The 12418-nt window shown below is 42.9% G+C and overlaps 1 protein-coding gene across 5 annotated transcripts in view; it reads left to right on the top strand.

Annotated features, from left to right (window-relative positions):
* Positions 1–12418, top strand: part of pappaa (pregnancy-associated plasma protein A, pappalysin 1a) — a 182490-nt gene that overhangs the window by 35821 nt on the left and 134251 nt on the right. The window lies entirely within an intron of this gene.

Consider the following 12418-nt stretch of genomic DNA (forward strand, 5'->3'; position numbering starts at 1 on the left):
TGGCACATTTTCTTTTCCTTTTTTTGGATCATTGTGAATAATAATATCGATTGATATGATTTGACAACGGTTAGTTGAAAACGCTCTGAAAAAGGGCAGGGCCGCTATAGACGATGTGTTTATTCTGGCATTCAATGAGTTAACCCCCCAAAATATGACCTAACGGCACCTTTAACTCTTAACTCTCAGCCATACAGGTTCAACCCCTGTTATATACAGTGTTTTCTCCACGCGTGGTTTTACACCCCTCCATAAATGTATGTGCAAAGCAACACTCTTGGGTCTAGTCCGATAGCATCTTTCCAACATCCATGAGATCCCAATGCCTTTGGGGGCTTCCCTTTTTCACTAAGAGCAGCAACATGCAAATCGTCGATCTCGGGTGGAAACCTTGTATGTCCAAAACTCTATTGATAATACTTTTAATTTGCTCAATATTTGTTTTAAACCCACATGCACATGTACTGTAACCACTTTCACGTCAACTTGTCTTAAACCATTACAACCAGGAAAGCATCTGTGTCATTTTGGTTTTTAGATTTGGCTATTCAAATATAGCAGATCTACAAGCTCGTACATCTGCTATTTTTGAACATTTGTTGAAAAATCTTGAATGTGTGAGAACTACTGACGTAGAAAGCATTTGTAGAATTGGCGTCTTTAAACTAATCAATCAGAAATTTGCGGAAATGGCATGGCACCTTTTTTTTACAATGAAATATATAATAAGTCGAGAGTTGGAGATACGAGCTTTCTGCCCCGACGCTGGGCAAAATATTTTGGGTCGCTGACTCAACCCCGAAAACATGCAAATGACTCATTGGACTCATGGCTGTTGACGCTGCGCCCGGTGGGATGACATGGAGTCAGGGTTGATGCAGCGGAGCACGGCGGTATGGTACCACAACTCCCAGCACAGGGCTTATAGCAGCGAGGCAAAGGGTTCACAGTCCAAAAACGGATACGGATACCCATTTCATTATTGCTCTTGTCTAATCAGTGGTGGAAAGTGTCAATACTGCAATATGGAAATACTCGGTTACAAGTAAAAGTCTGGATTTTTTTTATACAAAAGTATCAAAATGTACTTAAAGTACCAAAAGTAGAAAGTACTCACTGTGTTTTGAAATGTGTAAAAATATTTAGAAAATAGCAGATCTACAAGCTCAAGTTGCAAACATAAAAGGGTCTACAAGCTCATAACACATTGCAATTGCACGTTTGTAGATCGATTTTACTATTGCAATACACCCTCCAATAGGGCATACATTTTGTGAAAAAAAGAAGGTTTTTGCCTGACAGTGACAAGACTGTCTGTAAGCATCGGTCCCCCCCCCCCCTCGGGAGATATCGAGTAGGCTACCATAAGTGCTGATTTCAGCACTTATTTATTCCAGAAATAGCATTTTACGTTGATTTTCTTTCTTTCCCCCAAAAATTCTTGTTACCTCTCTTGTTCTCTGGACTCCTATTTTGGAACGGCTGCACAGGAACGGGGATTAGAAATGAAGTATTGGGGCTTTAAAAATAGTTGACCCAGCTGTGCACCTTTTGATCACTTTCTGGCTTCAGCAGCTGCAGCATTAAGCACCATCCAGAGTGTGTGTGTGTGTGTGTGTGTGTGTGTGTGTGTGTGTGTGTGTGTGTGTGTGTGTGTGTGTGACGATGTAACACAACAAAATACGATGTATTTTAAGATGTGACATAAATTCGGCCACCTTATACGACCGCCAACTTATAATACAGTGTTTATATCGTCGTCACTGTCGCGCAGAAACCATGTATCTCCACATTTTAACTTCAACAGTATACCCTTTGTTTCGATTTTAGATCTGAAATGTTTTAGTCTAGTTTTAGAATTTAGACGAAAGTCTTCTGATAATTAGTCGATTCAATCTGCAGTTGGCTGATTTTATACTAGGTTGTGTGCTGAAAATAGCCGATCTACAAGCTCACAACGTGTCGCCGTGCGCTGGGGGTTACGGTCTGAAAAGGTTGAGAACCACTGATTTAGTGTAGCTTTTGAGGGGAGCCCCCCAAAAAAACCCTGGGGGTCCCTGGACCCCAAGTTGAAAACCAATCGGTGTACCAGTGATGTTGACAGAGTTAATAACAGAGAAATGGATATTGTTACGATTTCACAGTACCTAAACGTAACATAAAAAATTGAACAATTGTGCTGGTGAATTTAAATGATGTAATAGCACTCTTAAATGACATTGCAAGCCAGACGTCATCCTTTATTGTACATTAATTAGAGGATTTTACAGTTGTAAAATCTACTGGCTGTACGGAAGTTTGGTTGCATTTTATTCAATTTCTAAAGGCCTTTTTATTCACAGAATAAAATATTACTTGGTATAATGAATTGCTTCGGTGAATTATGTCCAATTTGACTAAGTTGCCCATCGACTAAATTGTGTTTAAGTTGATTGCATGGATATCTCACCCCATTCGTCACCGAACTGAATAAGAAACTTTAGCGTTGAGAATAAGAGAAGCATATATAATTTTTTTATTCTGAGGTATCGACAAAAAGTGGACCATGCATTTTACAGTTCCTCTGCTTCTCCCCCAATCCATTAAAGAGTGCATTAAAAAGTAAAATCTTCATTTTGTACTTTTTTTCTTCTCTCCTTCCTTTTCAATCACTACTGACACCCGCACGCACGCACGCACACACAGTCACACATACACCCCCCCCCCCCCCAGGACTCTGAACCTCATGTTGAGAACCGATGTTGATTTCGTAGACTAAAACTATGACTTTTTTTCACTGACAAAAACTAAATGGGAACCTAAATGAAAACTAAGCCATGATGACTATAACTAAGACTAAAGTAAATATATTGACAATTCCGTCAACAAATAAAAACTGCTAAAATGTTAGGAAGGAACTAGTGGACAAGAGCTGATCTACAAGCTCACAATGCGTTGCAGAGCGAAGATTAGATGTAGATTTAGTCGACTAAAATATAATGATATTTAGTTGACTAAAACTAGACCAACACTAAAACATTCCGGGGTGACTAAAATGTGACTAAAACTAAATGAAAACTATTCAAAAGACAAGGACTAAAACTAAAATAAAAATGCCGTCAACTGTTCTGCATACCTGTTCCCAATGACCGCGGCAGAACAAACTACCCTCCCACCCAACCCCCGCTTCATTCCCACACACATGAGCAAGCTCCTCCGCGGATCCGACCGTACGCGACCATAATTCAATGTCTTTATGGGCGAATTATGAATTTCTGTGGGGTCAGATATGAGGTAATGCGGAGTGGAGGAGGAGAGTACCGTGGAGATGTGATTCTTGGCAGTCTGGCAAGTGTCCGAGCGCTACGTATAAGCTAATGATGAACTCACTGACTCACACACAGCGTCACACTGCAGGGTGCTGCCACACACACATCCATCATATCGTTGTGCTGTCGCGCAAAAACCTTGTATCTTCATATTCTACGTCAGTGGTTTCCAAACTTTTTCATGTCAAGGACCCCCACATTGAGACTTAATTAGCCCGACGGACCCCCATTTGAAGAGATATGCCAGGGGGGAACAGACCCCCATTCAGAAACACCGCCATTCAGAAACCCGGTTAGGGTTAGGTTAGGACATCCATTAGTCTACGGACCCCCATTTAATGGAATTTCTATCTCTCAGATTTGTATTGTAAAATCAATGTTAATTTTACCAAACGGTAACCTAACGGGTCTGTTTGGTTCCATTTGTACACTCAGAGTTAAAGACCCATAAGTAGGGTCTATTTGGTTCCAAACTATCATTTAGCTGGGGGACCCCCTGGAACTCCCCCAAGGACCCCACTTTGGGAACCACTTTTTTTGGGAACCACACATTTGATGACATATAGCCACACAGTTATCCAAAACGGAAGAATATTTTGTTATCGTTGGATAAGATTTTGTCCAAATTCAATGCTGTCTGCAAACATTTCTAAACGCTTCTACATTCTCTAATTGTGTAGACTTCTTGTAAATGTACCCATTTAGGACTATTCCAATTCTAAAGACTCCTTCTAAATATTTTTTTTTTTTCAAATATTAATACAAAAATTACAAAAATGTTATGCTGCCAATATACTGTACATACTGTACAGTAGCAACAATAACCCAACAAGGGGGTTCCCGTCCTGAAAGGGTAAACCACCAAAAGGGGTTCCCGCAGTAATGCAGATGTTTAACAATAATAATAAACTCTTGAGAGCGTAAAATGAAACCATTTCTTTAATTTTTTTCATAAATGAATGCCCTACTTGATCACAGTACAGCGCCACACAAAAGCAGCAAACGTGACAGATGTACGAGCTCAAAACGTTTGAAGCTTGCACTTTGATGCTTTGGAATTGGAATCCTGAAAAGTAACAGTTTTAGACATACTGAGATTTCCACCCGACATAGAGCTGTGCATACAGTTTGCGTTGTGTGCGTGCGTGCGTGTGCGTGTGTGTGTGTGCGCGCGTGTGTAAGCTTGCTGCATGCTGTAATGTGTGTGTGTACATTGCAAATGATATCCCCAGTGTAAATTTAACCATTGCCGGTTAAGGGGACTATTTTTGTACACCGTCAGAGTTTACAGTAGCGCTTCTGGGGATTTAAGCTGTGTACCGTATGAGAGGCAAGTCTGGGCTTGTCCAAGTGTGTGTGTGTGTGTGTGTGTGTGTGTGTGTGTGTGTGTGTGTGTGTGTGTGTGTGTGTGTGTGTGTGTGTGTGTGTGTGTGTGTGTGTGTGTGTGTGTGTGTGTGTGTGTGTGTGTGTGTGTGTGTGTGTGTGTGTGTGTGTGTGTGTGTGTGTGTGTGTGTGTGTGTGTGTGTGTGTGACTGAACCGCCTGCTGTTTGCTAGGTCTTGGAAAGAGTCTCTGTTTTGTAGAGTAACTACTGTAAGTGTATTTACTTAGGTACTGTACTTTATGGTACTGTACTTTACTGGAGTATTATACTATGTACTTGTACTCCACTACCGGTACATTTATTTAAAAAAAACTTTAGTTACTACTTTGATTATTAATATAAAACATACATTAACTACTTCAGCCCTGTATACAGTACAGTGGGTAAATGTACCTCAAACTAGATAGATTATGGCAAAAAAGGAATATTGAGATAAGAGGATTCTAACCTGACGGCGACAAGATGTACTTTAGGATTGAGACCAGATTCTACAAAATGCCTATAAATCCTGACAGTTTTCTGAAAAACCTTTGTTTCTATGTCAATGGTGCTCAAAATGACCCCCAGAATTGTATGTATTTGGCCACTGATACCCAGCTGAAAATATGTTGTTTTAGGGACCCCACAGAAGCAAATATTTGAGTTAAAAACGTCTGCTGTGAAAGAATAATATATTCAAAGATTGGCACACGTTTTCACAATTTCTCAAAAATAGCAGATCTACAAGCTCGTAGTGCAGCTAAACGTGCCACGCTAAACGGCTAAAGTTTAAAATAAAGTTTTGGGTGACACAGATGCGTTCCAGTCCCTATGGGTTAACATTCCAGCAGCGCTGTTGGCCCTGCTCTGGCTTCTACGGGTCCATTTGGTTCCGTTTGGACCCTGTTCAGAGTTAAATGAACACTCGACGCTTTACTCTGTTAACAGCTGTCGTTACACACCGACTGTGTGTTCCTCTTCTGCACTCACGTATTGTGGAAGAGACACGCAATAGATAACGTAATGCCTCCAAATTGTTGTGCGACTGTGCGTGTGTATGTGCATGCACTAATGCCCCCACAATTGTTGTAGAATTTCAGAAATAGACATTAATGCAAGGATCATTTCCCTGGTCCTGTAACCTCAATGTTTCTAAAAAATGCTAGATTTTTAGGCTTGATTTACAATTAGTTGTATGTCCTCACAAGTTGTGTGTGTGTGTGTGTGTGTGTGTGCGTGTGCGTGCGTGCGTGCGCGTGCGTTGTATTGCGTACGTGAATTATGCGTGTGTGTGTACGTACGCGCACACAATTGGCACCTGTTTTCTAAAGGACTTGAGGTCTGTGTCCTCATACCACTTGACTGGGAAACACAGAGAGAGAGAGAGAGAGAGAGAGAGGGAGAGGGAGAGGGGGAGAGAGAGAGAGAGGGGGGAGAGAGAGAGAGCACCCCTCGTAAATCTTTACGACTCCATACCCCAGAGAAATATGGCTGTAGGGATGGGGGGGAAGGCACAGCGGGGGAGGGGGAGGGTGGGGGGGATGGAGAGAGAGAACACACATGGAAGTGTGTGTGTGTGTGTGGGGGACTCGTGGAAACCACCCAAGATAGTTAAGAGAATTGCATGTGGTTAGTGACATTCACAAGGGGAGGACCCTGGAGATGATTGAAAGCAGCAGTGTGTATGTATGAATGAATGGACGGTAAAGCTACCGTCCCTACGTTTTGTTTTAAATCATTATGCCCCATTCATTCCCCACGAGAGAGACGGAGCTTCCGCTACTATCGCTAATATAATATGTTCTATTGATGGCATTTTCGATTAGTAAAAATATTTTTTATTTAAACATTTTTTGGAATTTATATGGGCGCTGATGACATGGAGGAGAGAACTCTGCTCTCCTAATACTGCGGATTCACCGTGCATTATTGCCTCCGAACTCAGCCAATCAGAATGCTTGTTACATTATGACTCCAACATCACTATCTGCCATAGACCAAGAGATGATGACTAAAACAGGAAATTGGGCAGAATGGTAGAGGTTAGTGAGAATCGCTCAGGAACAGAAGCTCACAGAATGGTAGAGGTTAGTGAGAATCGCTCAGGAACAGAAGCTCACAGAATGGTAGAGGTTAGTGAGAATCGCTCAGGAACAGAAGCTCACAGAATGGTAGAGGTTAGTGAGAATCGCTCAGGAACAGAAGCTCACAGAATGGTAGAGGTTAGTGAGAATCACTCAGGAACAGAAGCTCACAGAATGGTAGAGGTTAGTGAGAATCGCTCAGGAACAGAAGCTCACAGAATGGTAGAGGTTAGTGAGAATCGCTCAGGAACAGAAGCTCACAGAATGGTAGAGGTTAGTGAGAATCGCTCAGGAACAGAAGCTCACAGAATGGTAGAGGTTAGTGAGAATCGCTCAGGAACAGAAGCTCACAGAATGGTAGAGGTTAGTGAGAATCGCTCAGGAACAGAAGTAATGATTTGCTCCATACACCTTTTCTACCTTTCTACGGCCATGTCAAATAATTTCGTGGCCTTGGTAACCACTCCCCTTGAAATCGCATTTCCATTAATGCGAATGGAGTCTCGACTACGATTACGGGACTACAGCGCTGACAGACAACACCTTCAGCCAATCAGCGTAACAAAAAAAGACGACTTCCAGTGAGTCCAGTCTACCAACGCCATAAGACAAATCTCTTCTGGGAAAAATAAAATACAAAATAAACACCTTGAGGTGGGGGCTCGTCCGCAGCCAAATAGCATGCATATCAATTTGAGAATGAAAAGGTTTGAGAGTCCACTGCTCTTAACTCCTCAGTGTCAGTTTGGTGGAACCCGAGACCAACTGTTTAAGATCACACTGACGTGACTGTGTTATTTTCTGCACAATAATGGAGTAAATCCTACTAGCAGTATAACTTATCAGTGTTTGCTTTATTCCATCGTCTCATGTCGGTGGAATTCCCTGACGCATTCTTGCACTATATAAAGCTATCTATGAACCAGAACATAGAACCAGAACATAGTGTGAGTGCGTGCCTGCGTGCGTTCGTTCGTTCGTGCGTGCATGTTTGTGTGCGCATGTGTTTTTTGTGTACATGGGCGCACGTGTGCTTGCATGTGGGCGTGTGTGTAATGTACTCAAAGTACATGTAGCAATACCACAATATAGAAATGTACTGTTACAAGAAAAAGGCCTGTATTTAAGAGTAAACGAGTAAACGTACACAAGTATTGGCTTCAAAATATACTCAATGTACCAAAGTACCATTTCACACATTGTTTAGAAATGTTAAAAATAGCAGATCAAGCTCGCACTGAGCTTGTAAACGCACTATATCGAACAGCTGTAGAATAGTGAATAGTAACAAAAGTTAGGCGTCTGATAAATACATTACTTGTATTGGTGTGCGTGTTTGTGTCCTTGTCTCCACGCAATACATTGCATGTGTGCATACCCGTGAGTGTGTGCGTCCCTGACGTGTGTGCGTGAGTGTGCATGTGTGTGTATGTACAGTAGCTGGACACACACACACACACACACACAATCCCCACCCCAGTCTCGTGTGCGTGCATGTCTGTGCGTGTGCGGGGGCGCACGGTGGATTGAATGTCTAGCTACTGTGTGAGCGAGTGTGTGCAAAAGTGTGTGAGTGAGTCATCAGCGTTTGGCCAGCCCCTTCTTAGAAAGCCCAGTGTGCATGTCCAGACATATTCCTCCGTGCTGCTATGTTTACCATCACACTATGCAGCACCATGGAGGGATACACTGCTGCCATCAGCTGTTCACCAGGGCTGCATCTTTACTTTCTACAATGAGGAGAACTTTAGCCAAAGGTTGTTAATTTACGAAAAAGCACAAAAAGTTTAAATATGGAAAATGGGTGGTTACAGCGTACGTGTTTTACATGAGAGAGAGAGAGAGAGAGAGAGAGAGAGAGAGAGAGAAAATAAGAAGGTAGAAGTAGTTGAATCCTACTGTATAAGCCAGAGGCAGTGTATCTTTTAGGTATTTTTAGTAACTCTTCTCCATGAGCTGTGTTCTATATTATGTAATCTACTTTACTTCCTTTGTTTGCTCAGTTATGCTTATAGCAATGTCCTAAGACAGTAGTGACTGTTTCTTCATCTCTTCATCTCTCCTAATCAGTCAACAGACCCTCATGTTTCCTATCAGCCATATTTGTAGCTGCGGGCAGGTATAAAAATCACACCTGTGTGAACTGAGTGGTGCAACTCCCCTCTCCCCCCCCCCCCCCTCTCTCTCTCTCTCTCTCTCATTAGCAGGCAACAGTGCAGCACTATCTCTCTCTCTCTGTTTCTGGCACAACAGCGCCACTTTTGCCCCTACGGGTACTCATAGTCACATACATAGTGGTTGCACCACTCATAAACTGCATCCCTGTTGTTCAATGAGCCAGACTGGGTTTCCACTGCATTGACAGGCCATGTAAGTCCTGGCTCCTTACTCGAGTAAAATCTCTCTTGTCTTGCCTCATTGACATTGTGTATAGTATACTTTGAGCATCCACTCCAGATTCTGCATTCTCAGCAGCCTCTGTTCTGCTTGGGAAGCCATAGAGCCCATGTATGCATGCAGCGGGAGCAATGAGCATCCATCTGTATCCCCGCCCCGGGCCGGTTCACACACCTTTCCCCAGCCTTCCGCGCCGCCCTCCACTCAGTCTAGAGCAGGCTTCCTCAAAGTCACTTCAGTTTAATCACTTAGACTCTCTAGAACTGAGTTGCACTGCATCCTGGAAACTGATTTTCTCTTAAGTTTTCCTCGTGACATACTGTATCTCAGGGGGAAAGATTTTCATATGTATGTAATCTGACATAAATGTAAGGTTCTATTATAAAGTAACAATGTAATTTACGGGTGCCTTGGACGAAGACGGTTATTTACAGGGGTGCCCCGAGTCAAAGAAGTTTGAGAAGCAATGGTCTAGAGTAGCCCAGCCATGAAGAAGGGCCTTGGGCACACAGACACAATGGTCTAGAGTAGCCCAGCCATGAAGAAGGGCCTTGGGCACACAGACACAATGGCCCGCATTCAACCTCGGCTGCAATTAAGCTGGAATGACGCCCTGTGTCTCTCACCTCTTTTTCCTTGAAGGAGTGTTTTCGCAGACAGCCTAATACCCAGATGGGATTAGCTAATCAACAGAGAAAGCAAGGACTCATATTCAAAAGCACAGGTCTGGGGCGATTTAGTCACTTTTAGGGCCTCTCTACTGCCTCCGAGGGAATTCTGGGTCAATCTGCCTCTTGTTTATGTAGCAGCGCGTTCAGGCGAAATGAAGGTTTTCTGGGAGCATATGTTCCACTGCCTACGTACGTACGTACGTCTGAGCAACCGAGAGAAATTAAAATGTGATTCTTTGAATCTCTGGTGAAGATGCATGCACATTTTTATTACCCAGAACAGGTAGCTTTTTCTGTCTTAACACTTTGCAGATGGCTGGGGTTTGAATTGCTTAACCACTTTCAACCTGGCATCCCTGTTATTTAGAGGGCGGAAAAAACAGCAAAGAATTGCACATGGTACAACCAGTGGTGTAAAGTAACTAAGTACTTACACTTTTGTGATATTTTTTACTGGGGTATTTCCAAATTCTGTACTTCTACTCCGCTACATCTCAGAAGCAAATGTACGTTTACTCTACAATTCTGATACCAATACTTTTGTACTTTTACTGAAGTAAATTTTTATTTCCGGACTTTCACTTTCATATAGTAGTACATTGCAGCACTGACACCTTTCACCTAATGAAAACATGTGAGTACTTCCACCACCGCTGTAGACTGGCTAATGTATGACAGTTGTATGACTAGAGGTTCACGCGACTTTGGCATGCTCACATCTAGAATCACTTTAAAATAATAAAAAATGTGGTTTCCCATCATGCACCTGTAACCCAACATGCCTTGCACTGCGGCGACGCGTGTGTCTAGTGATCGGCCGTGACACGCATGTTGGCTGCATCCACGGTGATTGAACAGAACGCAGACATTCTGGGATAATTTGTGATGATGCGAGGAGGCACGCAGAGCGCCGTCGCGTGTGGAGATGCAACCGGTAGAATGCAAAGGGGAAGCCAGTGATGTACAGTGTGAGGACCAGAAAGCTTGTATCATACTCTTGGGCAAGTTAGATCTTATGGAATAAAGTCAAAACTCTAAGAGCATCTTTTGCACGTTGAATAAATGGTTTACATTGTATTGGGTTTCGCAGTGGATGACACCCCTATTCTGTCTCCTCTTAAATCTCCGACCACATTAGCCATTAGTAGCGGAGCCAAGGCCCGGAGAACCGGCCCATCATAACAGCTGACATTACAAAATATTTTCAGTGGCTGCATCTCCCTTTCCCTGCAAACTCAATGAAAAACTCACCCCAGAATGCCAGGACTACACGAGCAGGGAGTAAGAGCAAGGCAACTTTTGATTATCTCAACTCTCTCTCTCTCTCTCTCTCTCTCTCTCTCTCTCTCTCTCTCTCTCTCCCCTCCTTTTTTCTCCTTTCTCCTCCTCCTTTAACTTACCTTCTTGCACTGACCACACACACACTTATAATAATAAATGTGTTGAGATAATGTGGCCTGGAAACCACATTCAGTGCTCACTTGATTAAACACTGGAATTTTTGCGCAGTGCCCAGAAATGAGGTTAGCAAATGGCTTTGTTGGTTGCCAGTTTGGAAGCCCAACAAAAGGAAATGGAGGGAGAACACAGTGTCTGCCGCGCTCTGCGCTGGCTCTCTCGAAAGCCCCCTCGCTTGATGAATGTTGAAGCCTACGTCACTCGGGATAATGCGAGTGAGCTGTGGTGCGCCGACTCCAAATATGGCTGGAGTTGCGCGGCCGCACAAACACGAGTTGTACTTGTGGGTGCAATTGGTGCGTGCGACAGAAAATAGTCGATCTACAAGCTCACGACGTAAGCTTGTAGATTGACTGTTTTCGGTTCATGAGCGCCAATTTTTAAGGGACCAAGCCCGAAGGGACTTTGGTCCCTTATTGTATTTGTCTGTTTTTTTCTTCCTCTTCTTCTCCTTACTGCCAAAAATAGCAGTTCTGGCTTAATCGTGCAACTGGGCAATATGGTAGAGGACGCGAACCAATTACCAAAGGGTGGCGCTATAGCACTCAATTGAAAATGAAAACTTTGAACAGGCATAGCTCAACCGTTTGACCATCAGCAATAAAACTTCTGACCTCTGATCTTTAGATCACCCGCCATTTTTTATTATATGAAAAGCAATTAAAATCGATCTCCTCCCGGGATCTTTGATCAAAATGCACGGAAATATCTACACATGAACTGTGGACCTTTATGGTTATTTTCTATATGGTAACGAAAATTGCAGTTTTATGAAAATTCTTCTTCTGCCCCTAATACATACATGCAGCGTCACATGTTTATGAAACTTTACAGTATGGTAGACGATCATGCCAAATAGCACTGATACCAGTCTTACTCCGATTGGCCAAAGGGGGGAGCTATAGCAATCGTTTGAAAATGAAACCTTTGAACAGTCATAACTCATGCCTCGTTTGGCCAAAAGCCATGGCACTTGTTTCCACATGTGCCCTTGACTCATGGGGGACACATCTCACTTTAACCAGTACGCTCCGCCCTCAGATTTTCTACCATTTTGAGCAGTTTGAAAAATGCTTAAACCTGAGCAATTTGCGTGAAATGTTCTATACACATTCTATGGATAGCTGCAAGCAGCGAT

The sequence above is a fragment of the Protomyctophum parallelum genome (genome assembly GCF_964188405.1).
Source record: "Protomyctophum parallelum genome assembly, chromosome: 21".
In the NCBI taxonomy this organism is placed as follows: Eukaryota; Metazoa; Chordata; class Actinopteri; order Myctophiformes; family Myctophidae; genus Protomyctophum; species Protomyctophum parallelum.